Source organism: Carcharodon carcharias, chromosome 6 (assembly GCF_017639515.1).
Source record: "Carcharodon carcharias isolate sCarCar2 chromosome 6, sCarCar2.pri, whole genome shotgun sequence".
NCBI classification, from domain to species: domain Eukaryota; kingdom Metazoa; phylum Chordata; class Chondrichthyes; order Lamniformes; family Lamnidae; genus Carcharodon; species Carcharodon carcharias.
The window spans coordinates 60,234,783-60,253,449 of record NC_054472.1 but is presented as its reverse complement, the minus strand read 5'-3'; positions in this window follow the sequence as shown (position 1 = coordinate 60,253,449).

Genomic DNA, 18,667 nt, shown 5'->3' with positions numbered 1-18,667 from the left:
AAGAATGTATATTTTCTTGTAAGTTCCTCTGAAGTGTCTGTGCCATATTTCCAAAACTGTACATTATACAACATATTTAGTATTCACTGTATTGTCTGAAACAAATGACCTTGTTGTTTTCACCTTCTGATGTTACAGTGTGTACTAGAATTAACCTGTAATTTCTGTCCTCCTCCAACATTCATCCATTGTTTTTAATTACAAGTTTCCCTTCACTTGTATAGTTGATTTACTGTGATACAACATCAGCCATTCAACACACTATAAATATATAAAATGATAGATTGGTGGGATATATTATCAAGGTGTGGTTTTGCATGTAACAAGTGGTGATTTATTTAATCCGTGGTTTAATCCTAAACTAGTTGATCTCAATCAGAATAACAGTGGAGGTGCTGCAACTGGCCTTGGTGTCCCCAAGCTAGGGAGGGCAAAAAATCCGTCAAGGTTCCTGCCCTAACAATTAATCACAAGACAGTGGCTCCTTCTAAAAGTGAATGTCTGTGGGTGTGTATTAGGAAATCACAGGGCCAGAATCTATAGTGATGCTTCTATAGTTGAATAGCTCACCAAGAGCCACATTTTACCTTGGTTCTCGCAGGATAGCCCAAGGAATTGTACTGTGGTGTATGTCACCATCTTCAACAGGCAAGGAGTAAGAAAGGAAAGTTGTGAAATAACAAACACATAGTGATTTATTTGGAGGTGGATGTTCAATTATTCCATTAGATACGCAGTTAATTATTCAAGTCACTAAAAGAAATGACCACAGACTGGTATGTAGGGTGAAAGGTAATTTCAGCATGGCAAATAAAAAGGAATTAATGCCAATGACAGCAACAGAAGACAAAATGCCTGATTCTGTTCCACAGCATCCTGTCAGTGTGCGATTGAGGATTTCCAGGGTCCTGTCTGCATCAGGCCTGGTACGTTTCACATGAAGCTGTCAATGGCACGAGTAGCAAATGGACATTTTTTTTCTACCAGTATCTGGAAATAATGCTACAGAAAGCTGCTGTCCTGGTGACCAATCATTTCAGCCATTGAAAATCTGTAAACATTTCGTGGCCACTTTTTTCATAAGTCCTTCTTTACTAAGATCTCTTTTAATACACTTTTTTTTGCAGAACATTACCCGAAAGGACTGTGGTGTTCACAAGATTTCAGGCAAGTGAGTGGAGGAACCCCTATTAGGATGGTCCGGGGACTGTTTCTCTGAAAATGTGAAACATCAGATGTCATAAAATATACTTTAGGCCGGTATTTTCTAAAAGATCATGGAGAAAGTGTTGGCTCATGTACCTCTGCTGCATGAAAGCCTGAAGACTGGTCTGGCAGCATTGTAGGTTCTCAATACCTATCAATTAAATTACTGTGAATACTAATTCTTTCTACAAACCTCTCATGTATCCTCAAATAACATGGTACTCTGAACATGATCTGTATATTACTGTATACCAGGTGTTCAGAAAGGGGGAGTCTGATAGTTTGATAGCAAAAATCCACAGTGCACCATTATAGAATCAATTCAGGATTATTTATCCCTGTGATGTGAAATCACTCAATCAGAACATTGATTTTAATCCTGACTTCATGTGCTTCTGTCTGCTGTTGGTCTATTTAACTTTGTTTCGTCCCTCATTATTCAAGTGCTATATAACTCAACTCATGTAGACCAGAAGGAACAAAGCTCAGTTCAATAAACAGACACATTCTCAAGCCTGTTTCAGCAGGCTCCATTTTGGTAATTGTGATATAAAATATTATAGACAGATGCATTCCTAACTATTACATTTCAGTAATTTCCTAATCATGAATATTAGCCATTATTACATATTTTAGTCAAGCTCATCTTTCTTGGTGATTCCTCAAGAGATTAGTGAGTCAATGCACTGTATAAGATGGTTCTGAGATGGACAGGCGATTTTACAAATTAACACTGCTGCCATAGTGCTTCAAACAGAAAAACACAATGTATTATTGGGGCCACGAGGACAAAATTCACACTGTGACCATAATTTCTAAAGTCTATCCCATGGAGCTCAGGAAGGCCAATTCTTGGTCAATACTGTATTAATTGATCTCAGCCAAGATGGCAGTGGGGTGCTAAAGCTAACATCAATATCTCTGAGTTAGAGAGAAGAAAATCAGATCACAATCCTGATTGTGATCCACAAATTCCAGTTTGAAGTTTTTTGTGTGAAGGTTAGGTTAGTGCAGGCATGACTGTGACTGTAGAGTTAATGATTCAAGAGCATAAGTAAATTATGTGTAATGTAAGAAAAGGCAAGGAGGGGGTGTACTGAATAAATACAGATATGGGGGTGAGCTCAGTGCAGACCACTGGAGGCTGACTATGGGGAGAGCGCCACAGGAAGGGGAGACAGATGGGAGCTGTAAGAATTATAGAATATTACAGCATAGACAAACAGCCTATTTTGTCCATCAGCTATCATCTCAGTGTTACATACTGATGTTAGTATATCATGTCAGAGTTTATTCCATCTGAGCATTAATAAAATGGTAACAGCCCCTCCCTGTTATACACCAGCCTCCTAACCCTTATTGTCTATAGTTGCAAATCAGAAGGACCAACTGGGCACAATGAAAAGAACAGAAAGACTTAAATGGTGCCCTTCACCAGCAAAGGACATCCAAAGTGCTTCACAGCCAATGAAGTAGTTGTGAAGCATAGTCACTGCTGTAATTCAGAAAACAGAGCAGCCAATTTGTGTACAGCAAGATCCCACAAACAGCAAAGTGTTAATGGTCAGATAATGTGTTTTTGTCATTTTGATTATTCAGAAATAGTGCTGCGGAATCACTTAAATTGAGCTGTGAGCACAAACAGGGCCTCACTTTAAGCTCTCATTCAAAAGACTGCATATCCATCTACATAGCTCTCCCTCAGCACAGTACTGAAGTGTCAGCGGTAAATTGACTTGAACCCACAACCTTTGGACTCTGAGGCAAGAGTGCTACCCACCGAGACACCGTTGATGCTTATGATGAAAAAAAGCTACTGTAACCTCTCGAGTAGCAAAAGGTGGAAACACAGGAGGCAACAAAGAAAACTTGTTTAGTCAAAAAACACATGCAGATTTTCGCATAATTCCAAAGTACATTTTCACAGACCCCATTCACAGCCTTTTTTTAAAAAGTGAGGACAGGCAGGTTATTCAACATTTGTGGGTGAAGAACTGAACACTAATACTTCCTCTGTAGAAATCCATGGACATTTTAGGCAGGATAGCAAACTGAATGGGAACCCTGGCTACTTACTTCTTCTCATCCTTAATTCAGTGGTACTGACATCAAATGAAGCACCCCAACTGCTAATCTGTCTGAGATCATCTAACCCAACACAGGCCTGAGACCAAACCATCTGATCTGTGTGGCTTAATACAACACTGCACAGTACGTTTACCATTAACCCATCAGGGGAAATTGTATTTAAAACAGTGATTACTCTTTATCTACTAATGGAGCATGGAAGCTACCTCTCTGTTCTTTGTTTAAGAATGCAATTCTTCCCTTGCACCCAAACAATCACTGGCATGTTAACAACCCCAATAAATGCACACCTTTGAGTTCCTTATTCACTAAGTGAACATACAGTTTGTTTCAGTTCAAAAGTTTCAAAATCTATAGCAATTTGGTGTTGAATAAGAAGCAAACTTCCAAAGTGCTGCATACAGAATTATATCCTGCACAAGTCAAAGCTCAACACAAGAAATATTTCATTGTATTAAAAAGCTGTTCATTATTTCGGAGATATAATTTTTGTCAGTAATTGATTAAATGAAAAAAATAGTGAATGCTGGCTTCATTCTCTAGTCTCATCCATTTACTGGCATCGAAAAGGCATCATTGTCCAGAGCACACATTTCTCTGGTATTCGAGTAGAATACATTGTGGCTATGGAACATTAGGCCTCAAAGAAGGGAAAAAGCCAAAGAATAGATATTTGATTTCCACTCTGCACTGAGATAGGTGATCTCAACAGGGACAGCAGTTGGCTATTATAGCTGACCTTAATGTTCCCTCAATTAATAAAAGAATAATCAATGAGAGCTTTAACCATAGAGTCCTAATGTAAAGCACATAGACTTCAGGTGAGATTAGAGCTTGTCTATTATCCCCTCATCAAATAGTCTGTTGACACACAGGCTAGGAGATGAGAGGGTTGGTAAAATGGTGGCAGAAGACATCGGGAGGACATCTTCCCGCCACCACGGGATATTTCAAAAGATGGGAACAGTGCTAGCCGAGCAGCCCACCAACCTGTGGTGGATGGCCAATTAATCTAATTAACTGGTCTATTAACAGCCATTTTATGCCCCGCTGGAATTTTACTGACATCAGAATGGCCCCCTACTGCTTGAGATAACCACCAGGTGCATCAAGGCAACCTCCCAGTGATTCTCTGGGCAAAGGGGGATCCTTCCTTCCAGGAGGCTCCATGTCCGACAGATGGGCTCACTGGTGCCAATGGCTGTCTGACGGGTTCTCAAAATTCCCACATTTTTCACATCATCAACAAGGATATGACTTTTGGGCTTTTACCTGAAACCAGACAACGAGAGGAGACAGAATATGCATTCTTCCCTTTAAAACAATCAACCCAGAGAAAGACACAAAACTAAAACCCATAAAAATCTTGCATAAATAATCGCTACTAACTACTAAGGCAGGAAGACAACAATCAATGCAATTATGCGAACCCATCAGTACTCCACACATACAATGGCTTTCAGTTCAAGACTGGTTACAGGGGCAGGAAGACAATGATAAACATCATGCGAGCGCATTAAAAACAATGAGACAACAATCACCTGGGGAACTCCACCAAAATCAAACAAAGAACTAACCTTGATTTGGATTGAGATAAGAAATTTGAAAAAAACAGTATAACTGGGCCGACAGTTACAAAGGGGAGGCAGTTTTTTTGAGCAGGGACACAGAAGGGTGAGCAGTTTTGAAAGCTGACACAGGGCAGTGAGCAGTTGGGAGTGGTTGAGGCCGAGTTTAAGCAGGGAGCTGAGCCAAGCAGGGAGGAGATCTGGAGATTTGCAGGCCCGCAGGCAATATCACGGCGAGAGGCACGGGGTGGCAGGCTCAACCAAAGACAACAAAGCCGCAACCACGGCCCTCCACGAAGATCGACCACCCACAACCCCGCCCTCCACCCAACTGAAGAACCTTCGCAGATTCCACAGACCAAGACTACATGGGGATGGCAGGCCCCAGAGGACACAAAGAATGTACCCCAAAACTACAACCGGCTTACCAGGCTGGATTTCGAACTGTCAAGGAACCCTGATTGGTGAGCATGATCCCTGACCTCTCCTAGTTCAATTTAGTTAGGTTTTGGGGGTGGGACAAGGGTAGGGGGATTAGTAGCGTGATTTTCCCACGATATGCCTTGTGTTCCCCATTCTTAACTAAGTGTACTTTGTAGGTCTGTATGATCTCAGTGTAATCCTAAAGTTATAAGTTCATTTGTGACTTCAATAAACTCAGTTTTTTTTCTTGCACCAAAACCAGTTGTCTGCTGCACTTTGTCATAACCCCCAAATAAGTCCAAGGTCTAGAACCTAGGGAGCGGGAGTGATTCGAACCGCTCAGAAGGCAGAGGTGAAGCTGACACACATCACCACCATCCCCTACAGTCCCCATGGTTTCAAATCCATCACTGAAAGGTTCACCCCTTTAGTACCTGGGATCTGCTTGCTTGGTCCTGGCACAGTAATAAAGTTTCTTACCCGTCCTTCGTGGGTGCTTCAACATGAAGGCGCCATCTCTTCTCTGCAGCATCACCAGCTGCCACTGTTATCGGTTGCCAAGCTGACAGATGTCTGATTGTGTCACTAGCTTTGAGAGACTGGCTGCCATTTGTAACTGGAGGGAGCTCATATGGTGACCTCGCAATTGGCCACCATCAGTAAAATCTCTGCCGTGGTCCTGCCATTCGCTCGAGACTCTCATTTGGCCCTGGCAGAGGCTTCCTCAGCATGCTAATAAAATTACAGCCACACAGCCTAGTTCACGTATGAAGAATTGTCACTGGGATGATTTACGAGAGAGTAAATGGCAACCATGGAACTGTACACAGCATGAGTCAGTGGCCTCAGGAGTGGAGCAGAAAAGAAAAATAAAAGCAAGTAAGACCAGTCTTGACTCCTGGAGGCTCCAAAGTGGTGCCCTTCCTATTTGCTGATTGTTAATGGTTTACAGTCAAGATTGCCCCTTCCTCTAGATGGAGTTAGGAATGGTATTAGGGCAAAAGAAGTTTTTAAAAGAAGCATACAAAATTTGCCTAATTCACTGGCCAGAAATTGCTGAAAAAATAATGGGTCTGAAAAACGCATGCTGTTCTTAATTCCCAACATGTGGTGAGGACGAAATTCCATGTGAATAGCAAAACAACACAGGTTGTGGCTAATTTTCACTGCACTGTTTCTAGTTTCACAAAAATGGCAACTCACACTTAAACTCTTGATGAAGTTGCTGCATTTGTACGTTAGCTGCCCATTAAACTCACAACAGAAATTTAAGACCAGTAATTAATAGCATAATACCTTTTAATGACCTTGATCATTGTTAATGGCTGCCAATCAACTTCTCTTGACCAGATAGCGAACGTATAGATTTTCATTCCTCCAGGTTGTGAATTGTACCAGGAGATTTAAAAATCTTTGATTTTCCTCTCCCCTCCACTCCTGACTGCATTGACTAGGTACTGTTCCATCGCCATTATTCATTTGTGAATTGGACTGTGTATTCCTCCAACAGATGGAGGGATAACAGTTAGTGTCCAAATTACCTTTTTCTTACTTTTTATTTCTGTCTCTTTTTTTCTCTCTTTCTCAATCCACTCTTTCTTTACCTCTCTTTATTTCTATTTCAATACTGGAATTGACATGGAATTCACACATCTAGTTTCATCTCTTTCTCACGCTTATTTCTCAAACCTCATTGCTTATGGGAATACAATATTGGTCTTATTGTTCACCAAGATCCCAAATGTCCTGTTGCCCTCACCATGCCATTAGCAGCTCACACTTTCAGGAACTTGGTGGACATAACATTTTAAAACCTAAACATGCATAACGTAATTTAACTAACAGGGCATGCAACAATATGCCCCACTTGAGCAAAATCTGAGCTATTATTTTTGCCATATGTTGCCAAACCTTCAGATATGGACCTTACAACATCAATTTTGAATTTTCCAATTGATTTGTGGCATGGGAAGTATATATTAATACTTTAAGATATTGAGTTGTAAAAATTCTGTCATGGGATGTGGGTGTCGCTGGCCAGGCCGATATTTGTTGCCCATCTCTAATTGCCTTTGAACTGAGTGACTTGTGAGGTCTTTTCAGAGGGCAGTCAGGAGTCAGCCACACTGCTATGGGTCTGGAGTCACTGCACTGACTTGTTGGCATCAAGTGAGCACAGGGTATAATCCTTACACTGGAATGGATATGCCCAAAGCATTCTTAACATTGACATTGACATGATAATACAATTTCAATTTTGAGCTGCTACATTGCTGGTAGCAGCACTAACTTAGGTCTTGGCGAGGAGGAAAAGTGGAACAGAGGGGAATGTGATCAGTAGAGAATGAGGAGATTGAGCAGGAACCAGCATAAGGGCAGCAGATAGATGGGAACACCACCATCTGCAAGTTCCCCTCCAATTCCCTCACCATCCTGACTTGGAAAGATATCGCCATTCCTTCACTGTCGCTGGGTCAAAATCCTGGAACTCCCTCCCTAACAGGACTGTGGATGTACCTACACCACATGGACTGCAGCAGTTCAAGAAGGCAGCTCACCACCATCTTCTCAAGGGCAATTAGGGATGGGCAAGAAATGCCGGCCTTGCCAGAGATGCCCACAACTCATGAATGAATATAAAAAAAACACCAAAATGAACTACTGCTGATTTGGGTGATGTAGCATTTAGTGACACCATAGAAGCCACTGCATTGTTTTAAGGAAGTTTAAAAAAATTCCTCACATGCCTTAATTTAGGTTGATTGTTTATTGGTACCAGGTATGGTTGCCAGAGAAACATTTGTTGTTTAGTACATTTTTTTCTGGAACCTGGGTGAAGGAAAAGGTATCTTTTAAGAATTTAAAACGGTGAGCATATTCTGTTATGTCCCCCAATGGAACAATAGTAAATCATTTAAAATCAAAGGCCCTGAATGACATCTCAATCAAAGCAACTGATTGTATAATTAAAGGCGAATGATGAAACTCAGGGTAAATGTCCCCTAACCTGTCAAGAAAACAAATACTTTGGATGTACAGGTCTCTTCAGGCATTAAGAAAGATTGTATCCAGTGGCAGAATTTTGCCCTTGTCGGGCTGGCTCGACGGGGGGGTGACTGGGAGCGTTTGGGAAACTGACTGCCACCCGTGATAGGGCCATGACTATCGTTTCAGGCTGGTGGGCCAATTAAGGCCCGCCCAGCGTGAACGCCAGCTGCAGAAGATCTGAGAAGGGGCGGGGGCCTGTTGTCTGCCTGATCCAATGGCGACCAGGCGGTCGGTTCGAAAACAGCGCAGGCAGCCCCAGGGCAGCTGCCCGCGTCAGAGTTGCTACAACGACATGACTGCAAACAAAGTTGCAGATGGCAGACAGGAGGTGAGGTCGGCTGGGCACTCAGCCCCCTGTTTTTCTGACGGAAGCCTCGCCACCCTCCTGGAGGACATGCTGCCAGAAGGGATATTCCTAGAGATGGTAGGGGGAGGCCACTGCACCTCATAAAGAGGGCATGGGAGGAGGTGGCAGCCCGGGTGAGCAGCAACAACGTATTGTGGTGCACCTGGGTGCAGTGCCAGAAGTGATTCAGTGAGGTACTGCGCTCAGGAAGGGTGAGTATCATGTTGGCATGAGTCAGTGTGTTGAATTGTTTTGGGCTGGCCATCCTCCATGCAGTTCAGGGGTGTTAGAGTCTGAGTGCCAACTGTCAACGACGCTGGAGCTGGCCAAGGGGCTGAGCCCTGGCTGCTTTGACTGAGTGCCTTATGGCTCGAGGGCCATGACTCGGACCTGCCCTTCAAGGTGTTCCTCAGCTGGGATTGGCCAGGCTGCAATGACGCTGCAGGTAGAGAGTGGACTAATCAATGCTCCTCTGTCCTTTCAGGAGAAGACATCCCTGAATAATATTGAGAGGCCGTGGACTGGCGGAGGGCTCCCACACCTCATTATCCTCTCCAGGTACGAGCAAAAGACCTTGGAGCTTGAAAGGCACCATGCACCTTGGTCAACTGGCTGCAGTGAGGCTGGGATGTCAGATGAAAGTAAGAATGCAGTGCACTGAGGTGAGAGTTTCAGCTGCTGCAAGCAATCTTGGGCAGTCTCATCATTGATGGGAGCCTCCAGACTGGATTCCTCATTGATCAGTAAAAGACAATGACACCATGATGCAGATCCCCATTGTCTCGCCAGGGTGCCTGGCATGCACAGTGACCGTGTGGTGACTTACACTAATGACAAGTACTTCTTCTCCCTTAGATCTGCCACCAAGCAGCTAAGCGCAGGACCTCCAGGAGCTACCCCTGACCCCGGAGGATCACCATGCTCCCCAAGCACCTGCGTCACACCCAGTCTCTGAAACAGGCACCAACGCAGATACCAGCACCTTGGCGGGCATTAGTTTGGCAGCTAGTATCTCGGTGCACATTGGTGAGGGCACTTCACACTTGCTTGAGGCGCAGACAGAGTCAGAGAGTGCCCAGGGCGCCAGCAGTTGGAGGACTGCTGGGGACTAGGGCAATGCTCAGTCGAAGGCTGATGATGAGACTCTGGAGTCAGCCATTAGGTAGTAAATGCTGGATGTCCAGCAAGATGTGTGGGAGGATCTGGCGGAGATCCATGAGGGGATGCGAACCATGGTCTCCATTGTGGAGGAGTCCCCGCAGAACGTGAGCACTGCATTGACTACCATGGCTGAGCGCAATGCCTCAACCATTGAGACAGTGGCAACTCTCATGGAGAGGCAGCTCCAGGATCAGAATCAGGGGTTCCTAGGGTTGTGCTCAGACCCGCAAGCCCTCACACAGGCACTGACCTCAGGTGGCCTCATATTGATGCACGAGCTGTCTGTCGTCTTTGCAGACTCTGCATGGGGTGTTCTGGATGACGGCAGCAGCTCCTCCGCCAGTGACCATGGCAATTGATGAGGCTGCGGCAACTGGGGAGATGCCAGCTGTGGCACTGGCTGCTCCCTCCCAGGTGGGGCCAGCACATGCTCCACTGGCTATAGCATGACCGCCAAGGTCATCAAGGCCAACAAGACATCAGAGTCAGCAGGCTGTCTCCAATGCTGGTGCCAGTGTGGAGGGAGCACTAGACATAGCACCCGTAAACGTAAGCACACCAACGGACTGGTCACAGGCGATCTTTTGTTCTCCCATTTTTTAAAACATTTTTAATGGTGTGACCATCAACAACTGATATTGTTCTGTTTAATCATCCATGATTCCCAACATTAGATTACATTTGCTTTTGTGTTATTGGCCTGAGTATGCTTCATTTGTTTCGTAGGTGCAAGGTAAGCCAATAGGTAATGCTGGATGTGGGTGGCTCGAAGTTTTACTGCAGGGCCCTGAATGTATCTTGAGGGTCAATAAAAGGGTTATTTCTGTGATCCAGGATGGTGGCGGCAGCTCTGGCCATGAGATGGTAGCTCTTATTTGGCTTCCTACTGAAGGAGCATTGGATCAAGGCATCCCTGCCTTCCTGGAGGGACACCCTCAGCATTCTCCTCACAGTGGTCTTCTTCTGAATCACTACTGGATTCATCATCTGTGGCCTGTGGAGCTGTGTCAAGATCCTCTTCATCCAGTGGATTCTCCCTTAACAATGCCAGATTGTGGAGTGCACAGCATGCAACCACGATCAGTGACACGTGCTCTGGGGGGTATTACAGTACACCCCCTGAACAGTTCAGGCATCGGAAGCGCATCTTGGGAAGACCTATGGTTCTCTTTACCGCCGCCCTTGTGGAGACGTGGCTCCTGTTGTACCGCTGCTCCGCCTCTGTTCTTGGATGGCAGAGAGGCGTCATGAGCCACCTTTTTGAGGGGATAGCCCCTGTCACCCAGCAGCCATCCATCCAGACGGGCTGGAGTACTGAAGAGCCCCAGCACTTGGGAGTGTCTTAGGATGTAAGCGTCATGGGAGCTGCCTGGGTACCTTGCACAGACTTGTAGAATCTACATCCTGTGGCCACACACTATCTGCACGCTCATGGAGTGGAATCCCTTCCTGTTGATGAAGGCACCCGGCTGACCCGCTGGCACCTTGATGGCCACATGTATGTAGTCGATTGCACCCTGGATACGGGGAATCCAGCGATTGCTGCAAAGCCTCTGGCTCACTCAGTCTGGCTGGCCTCATCCATATGGAAATGAAGGAAATTCAATACCCGCATGAACAGAGTGCCTGTCACCAGCTTGACGCAACTATGGACAGCTAATTGGGAGACTCCACACAGATCCCCCACTGACCCCTGGAAAGAGCCGGAGGCATAGAAGTTGAGGGCCACTTTGATCTTCAGAGCCACTGACTTGGGGTGTCCACTCACACAGTCGGAGCTGATCTCAGGCCTGATCCTCTGACAAATGGAGGTCATGGTTTTCCTGGACAGACAGAGTCTCCTTCAGCATTGCAAGTTGGACATATTGAGATAGCTGCATCGCCGCCTGTATACCCTGGTAGCTGGATAGTGGCATCTTCTGTTGCCCCTTCCACCTTGCACTTCCTACTGTCCCTGTGCCCCTTATGCCTGTGCCTCTCCTCCCACAGGTCCTTCCCCTGGAAACTACATTGGAACACGTGGTCTCCTCTCCCTTCTGCCTCTCTCTTTCTCCTCAGAGGAGGTGCCTCCAGCGGAGACCACAATCCCTATTACCAGGGTAATAGAAGGCTCTCTGATACCTGGAAGGGTCCACATGGTCCGAATCCTCTGGGGGCCTTAGTGACATCAATGAGTCCTGAAATAACATGGAAATGCTAATATGAAGCCCCGAAAAGAGATGAAGCTTCCAAGTACCAATAAGCAACCAGCAGCAAACTATCTCTAAAACCCCTCATTACTCACATTGGCATGCTGCTTAGCCTTCTTATCCCGTCCGTGGATGAGGTTTTGCAAATTATGGGCTGCCCGCCTGCAATTTTACCCGTGCGACAAGTGAAAAATCGCATGGGCAAAGTTAAATCGCCATCAATTGGGTTGTCAAGAGCCTTATCTGACCTCTTAATTAATGGTGGGTGCGGCTCCGACTCCCTCGCGTGCCCGCCGACCGAAACATCACACGAGTGCGCAATGACATTGAGACACGCGCCTGATGTCATCGTGAGTCATTTTATGCACGTTTGGGTCGGGCGCACGCCCGCCCAACCAGCATAAAATTCTCCCCCAGTAGTTGCATAGCTACGAGATTACTATGCAAGTCTAGCGTATCAGCACACAGACTCCAAAGAAATGGACCTACCTGTATCCCATATATCATATATGCCAGCATTAAAATCAAACAAGTTGGATACTCGTAATATAAAAATACTGTTTCAGAAATCTCCCTTGCAGCTATTCCAAGGAAGGATTCCTCTATGCACTAGTACAGCAAAATCATAAGTACATTTACCTTTATAAGTACATTTATAATTTACCTACATCATTATCTAAATCAAAACTCTTCAACAAGCCAACACCAAGCCAGCAGAGAGCTTCATACAGGACAAAAGATGTCTCACCCACACATGCAAGATCAGGCATTTTGATCAAACGGACAGATGGATCAAATCTATTTAACCTATATTTAGAGAAAGTGCATATTGACTGACTTAATAGGAAAAGTTTAGACTGATTTCATTATTACTCAGAGTCACTTGTTATCTCTTGTCGCTCGCAAATAGGTTGTGAGATAAATACTTTGTTCAGTGGACTATATCATTTTGTGCAATAAATGTTAATTGCTGCATATTGACATGCTTCTGATCTTCATCTTTTTAATAGTTGGTCAATTAAGTATTAAGTGGATGAAGAACTACATCAAAAGCTTTTGCTCTAGCTAAAGATGCATTTACACTATATCAATGGCATTCATATGAAACTGGTCTGGTGGTGTTAATGTTGTAAGCCAGGGTTTTCTGCATTTGTAATCACCAGCCCAGGATTTTCAGCCCTTTCATTTTAATGAAATGAAAAATCAAACAATGGCAAACATAGAAATGTAGAACATGGGTCATGGCCGAAATTCAGGGTAAAACTCTCTACAGGATGAAAACTCATTCAACTTAATTCTAGATCGGATTGGGCCTAAATCTGGATTAAGACTGCAAAATTTAGCATTGACATGAAGCAAAACTGTCATTGCAACATTCTTGCTGTTAATATATACCCTAGTTATACCATCCCTTTGTAAGCAAGGCATCTTCAGTGTCTTTTAAAACACAAATTCTTCTAGAATGTTCTTAGGCCTTGAAGATAAGCCATTTTCTTTGATTAAAGTGTTCATGACAATACCAAGCCCAAATGATTATTCATCAAGCTGTTATGACATGGCAGGTGATGCGTGCCTAGTGGACCAAATCCATAAGGGAAACTTGGCCATGCTATTACAATGGTTTTGCAATTTGTATTTATTATGAGAAGATGTGTGCATTGAATTCAGAAGTAATGAGTCAACTAAGACCTTTAGAGATTTAAAAAGTTAAATTAAAATATTTATTAACAAAATAAAAGATTTCAAGCACATACATAAGAATACTATAAAGAATCCTAAAATTCTTAATTAACCTAACTCCCAACTACATACCCCCTTTAAGGCAGAAGTCTAAAATAGATTTTAAATTTAAAAAGCAAGCCAGAAAATTACCACAGCACCCACTTGACAGTGGAATTCCAAAGGCTTTTCTCCAACTTTAGTTACTGGACACAGCAGACTTTTGCAGAAATGGCTGGAGGCTTCTTCAAGGCTGTTTCACACACTCCTGTTAGATCTTATATGCCCCCCCCTCCCCCAACGTAACCTTTCATTCCTCTTTATATATGTTTCTCTCTCTTTAATTTTTAAATTCCATTGTTCCATATGTCTTTGCAAATTTACTTTTCCCATGATATAAGAATCTTTCGTGTTGGCAATATAACATCTTTCCTTTTGGGAAAAATAAACACACTGCTTGGCTTTGCTTATCTTGCCAGTTGTAAACATCCCTTTGAAATGATAACAACTCCACTTATATAAAAATCCAAATTTCTTTCACACCTTATATGCTAAGACCTCATCCACGTTTACTCATTAGCATTTCAAGTACCTGTTTACACTTAACTCCTTTTGATAATTTCAAGCTTGCAGTCTAGCTGACTCCAACTCAATAAAATTACATACAGACAGAATCATCCATACTTACCCCTATAAACTTACTTTACAATAGCCCATAATAATATTATGAAAATTATTATAGTTTCGAGACACCTCCATCCTTTTGAAAAAATGAACAATCATAATTTTAAAAGACGACTTCATTTTCTCAACCCATCTTACAGAACTTACTATACTTATTTATACACAAGCTATTACATTACTAGGTGTGTATATTAACATAACAGTTTTTACAAATCCTTTCTATCAACAGAGGTCATCTCAGTCCAGTGTCCAATTTCTTTTGAGATTCAAACTCTTGACAATGCACCTGCAATTAGGTTAAGTCATCCAGCCACATGTATAGTCTGTAAATTAAACAGTTGCAGTAATAATTTCCATCTGATGACTCTTGCACTTTGGTCTTGAAATTTGTCCAGAAATTTTAAAGGATTGTGGTCAATTGTTTCAGATGAATTGCTTGCAATGTGAACCCTGAAATGCTCCAATGTTAACACCAGACCCAGGCTCTCCTTTTCGATGGTTGAATATCTTCTCTGATGTACATTCAGCTTTCGTGAAAAGTATCCAATTGGTTTCTCAATTCTAGTTTCACCACCTTGCAACAATAAAGCACCAATACCTACATCATTTGTGTCAACTACCAACTTAAACTGTTTGGCATAATTAGGGACTGCCAAAACTGGTGTCATAGTCAATACAGCTATTAAACTGTCAAATGCATTCTGACACCCCTGTGTCCTCTGAAACATATGGCTCCTTTTTAAAAGTTCAGTCAATGGAGCAATCACACTGCTAAAATTTGGTACAAACTTCCAGTAAAGTCCACTCATGCCCAGAAATCTCAAAACTCCTTGCTTTGTTGTAGGCATGGTGAAATTCATGATGGCTTTTACTTTCACAGCTCTTGGAGCCACCTTACCATGTCCAGTGGTATGGGCTAGATATGTAACTTGTGCTTTTGGAAACTTACTCTTAGCCAAGTTCACCACCAAATCAGTTTACTTCAGTCAATCAAACATTTCTTTCAGGTGTTGTAAGTACTCCTCCCACATTTGACTGAAAACTATCAAGTTATCAATATAAACAGCACAATGGCTCAGTCCTGTTAATTTCTTTGTTTGCCAGTCTTTGAAATGTTGCTGATGCATTTTTCATACCAAGTGGCAAACTGTAAACTGATATAGTCCATCTAGAATTACAAAAGCAGATATCTCCTTTGCTCTCACTGATAATGGTACTTGTTTACTTTTCCCGCACTATAACAATTTTTCATGTTGGCAACATGACTTCTTTCCTTTTGGGGAAAATAAACACACTGCTTGGCCTTGCTTATCTTGCCAGTTGTAAGCTTCTTACCATCCTTTGAAATGAAAACAACTCCTTCACTTATCTAAAAATGCAAATTTCCTTCACACTTTATATGCTAAGACCTCATCCACATTTACTCATTAGCATTTCAAGTACCCTTCTACACCTAACTCCTTTTGATAATTTTAAGCTTGCAGTCTAGCTGACTTCAACTCAATTAAATCACTCACAGACAGAATCCTCCATACTCACCCCATAAACCTACTTTACAATAGCCCACAATAATATGAAAATTATTGTAGTTTTGTAACAAAGTGTGAATCTAGTCAGCACTTGTTCAATTGCAAGGAAGTCACATTTGAAGTTAATACTGCTTTTGCATCTGTACATCTTTTCCAACTGGAGCCTTTGAATAGTGATCAAGAGCAAGGGAGCTTGCATGACTTTTTCCCCCGCTGCCCCACTCCTGCCCTTGCTGGCCTCTGATTTTCTATCTATCTATGGGATGTTGGCTTCACTGGCTGGGCCAGTATTTATTGCCTATCCCTAGTTTCCCTTCTGAAGCTGGTGGTGAGCTGCCTTCTTGACCGCTGCAGTTGATGTGGTGTAGATACACCCACAGTGCTGTTAGGGGGGTGGGGGCCGATTCCAGGATTTTGACCCAGCGACAGTGAAGGAACGGTGATATATTTCCAAGTCAGAATGGTGAGTGACTTGGAGGGGAATTTCCAGGTGGTGGTGTTCCATCTATCTGCTGTCCTTGCCCTGGTAGTGGTCGTGGGTGTGGAAGGTGCTCTTTAAGCAGCCTTGGTAAATTCCTGCAGTGCACCTTGTAGATGGTACACACTGCTGCTACTGTGGGTCGGTGGTGGAGGGTCTGAATGTTTGTGGATGTGGTGCCAATCAATCGGGCTGCTTTGTCCTGGATGGTGTCAAACTTCTTGAGTGTTGTGGGAGCTGCACTCATCCAGGCAAGTGGAGAGTATTCCATCACAACTTGATTTCTACCTTGTAGATGGTGGACAGGCTTTGGAGAGTCAGGAGGTGAGTTACTCGCCACAGGATACCCAGCCTCTGACCTGTTTTAATGAAAGAAAGATTTACATTACGACTCACCTTTCATGACCTCTGGACTGCCCAAAGTACTTTACAGCCAATTGAATACTTTTAAGTGTGGTTGTAATGTAGGAAAAAAGGCAGCCAATTTGCACACAACAAAATCAGGTCATCTGTTTCTGGGTGTTAGCTGACAGGTAAATATTGATGAGGGAGAGTTCCCTGCTCTTCTTTGAAATAGTACCATGTGATTTTTTGCACCAATATGAGAGGACAGAGAGATTATTGGTTTAGCGTTTCATCTGAAAGGTAGCATCTCCGAATGCCCAGCACTGCCTCAGTCCTGCACTGGAATGCCAGCCTAAACATTATGCTTAAATCACTTGAATGGGACTTGAACATACAACCTTTTGACTCAGAGGCAAGAATGCTACTAACTGAACCACATCTGACCCCATAATGTAATCATGTGTTGGCAAGTGCAGAAGCAGTTATATTGCCCCAATAGCTTCCCAGGCTGAGATCATTGAAATGTAGATCAAATAGGGAGTTGATCCTAGTAACTTTTCATCCACGTCATGTCGTGCTGCCCCAGACAGTGCCTTTACCTTGCAAATTTGCAAAATAAAACCCAAAATGCATGACTTTTTGAGGCCACAGAGCAGATTGCTTGTCTACTCCATGATCTGAAAAATGTTGTCGGGCACACTTAAAAATTGTAACTGGTAAGTTCTTAACAGAAGATGGAAGATAGCAGGTCTTCTATATTATGATGTTGATGATTGCCGTGTTACATTCATTCCATAGCAGCAAAATTCTTTTCAATACTACTGCCTCCTGACTTTTCAATAATTGATTGCCTAGTTTTGATGTTGCTCCAATTTAAATTTATGCTATAATTATCAAGCAACCTAAAACTAACCAAAAAGCCTGAATTAAATGTGGCCTTTAGGAACTTAGAGGTGAAATTCTGCGGGTGAACCCCTGGGAAACTTTATGCCCACATTGTTCATTCTAAACTTTTTGCTTTATGCCAAAATAAAGAGCAGTGTGCTAAATTGCATACTGGACGTTCCCCTATGGTACTTTATTATTAGAGTCAGAATAGCGATATCACAGTTGGAAAAGAGCAGCAACTGCTCATTTCAATTGTGGCCTAAAGGGCAATTCTAGTTTCTTCGGGGAAGAAAGAGTTAAGTACTTGAAGCTGTCATGGACAGCGTTCTACCTTGAAAGATTACAGCTTGTGAGGTTTCTAATTCCTTGAAACCTTGTTTTAAAAAGACACAGAAAATAACAGGTAATCCCCTTGCCATGCTGAAGTGAATCTGTCATCACTTTACAGCTCACACAAAACTCTTTACAAGCTCTTCTTTACATTACACAGGCCTTGGATGTGTATCACATTTTCATTTCTGTGGTTTTGTGCACACCTAGACCCATTTACAGCTGGCCATGGCTCCGATTACAGATTTATTAGGAGTCAGTCCATATCAATTGTTCATATGTGTTACTGAGGTGGATAATTAAATTGTGAAATCAAAACACACACTTCCTGTTTCAAGTTTAACATCAGTTCAAAACCTATTTCAGTGTAAGCTCTTCACCTGTAACTAGTTTCAAATTGGTTTACAGGAGAACGGGAAATGTGATTTTGTTATTACTCTTTTATGCTTGTAGATTCCATATGGAATTACACACAGGGAGTCTGGAATCTGGATGGTCATTTCTGATGCATTTCACCTGCCATGATCATACAAGCTTATTGAAGCAATATAACTCATACAAGGTAAAAATATTACACCCCTTAATAACTTTGAAAGATGTAGAGCTCACAAGTATAATATTCGCAATACTACTTACTTAACGCTTTGTTAAGATGACATTAATTT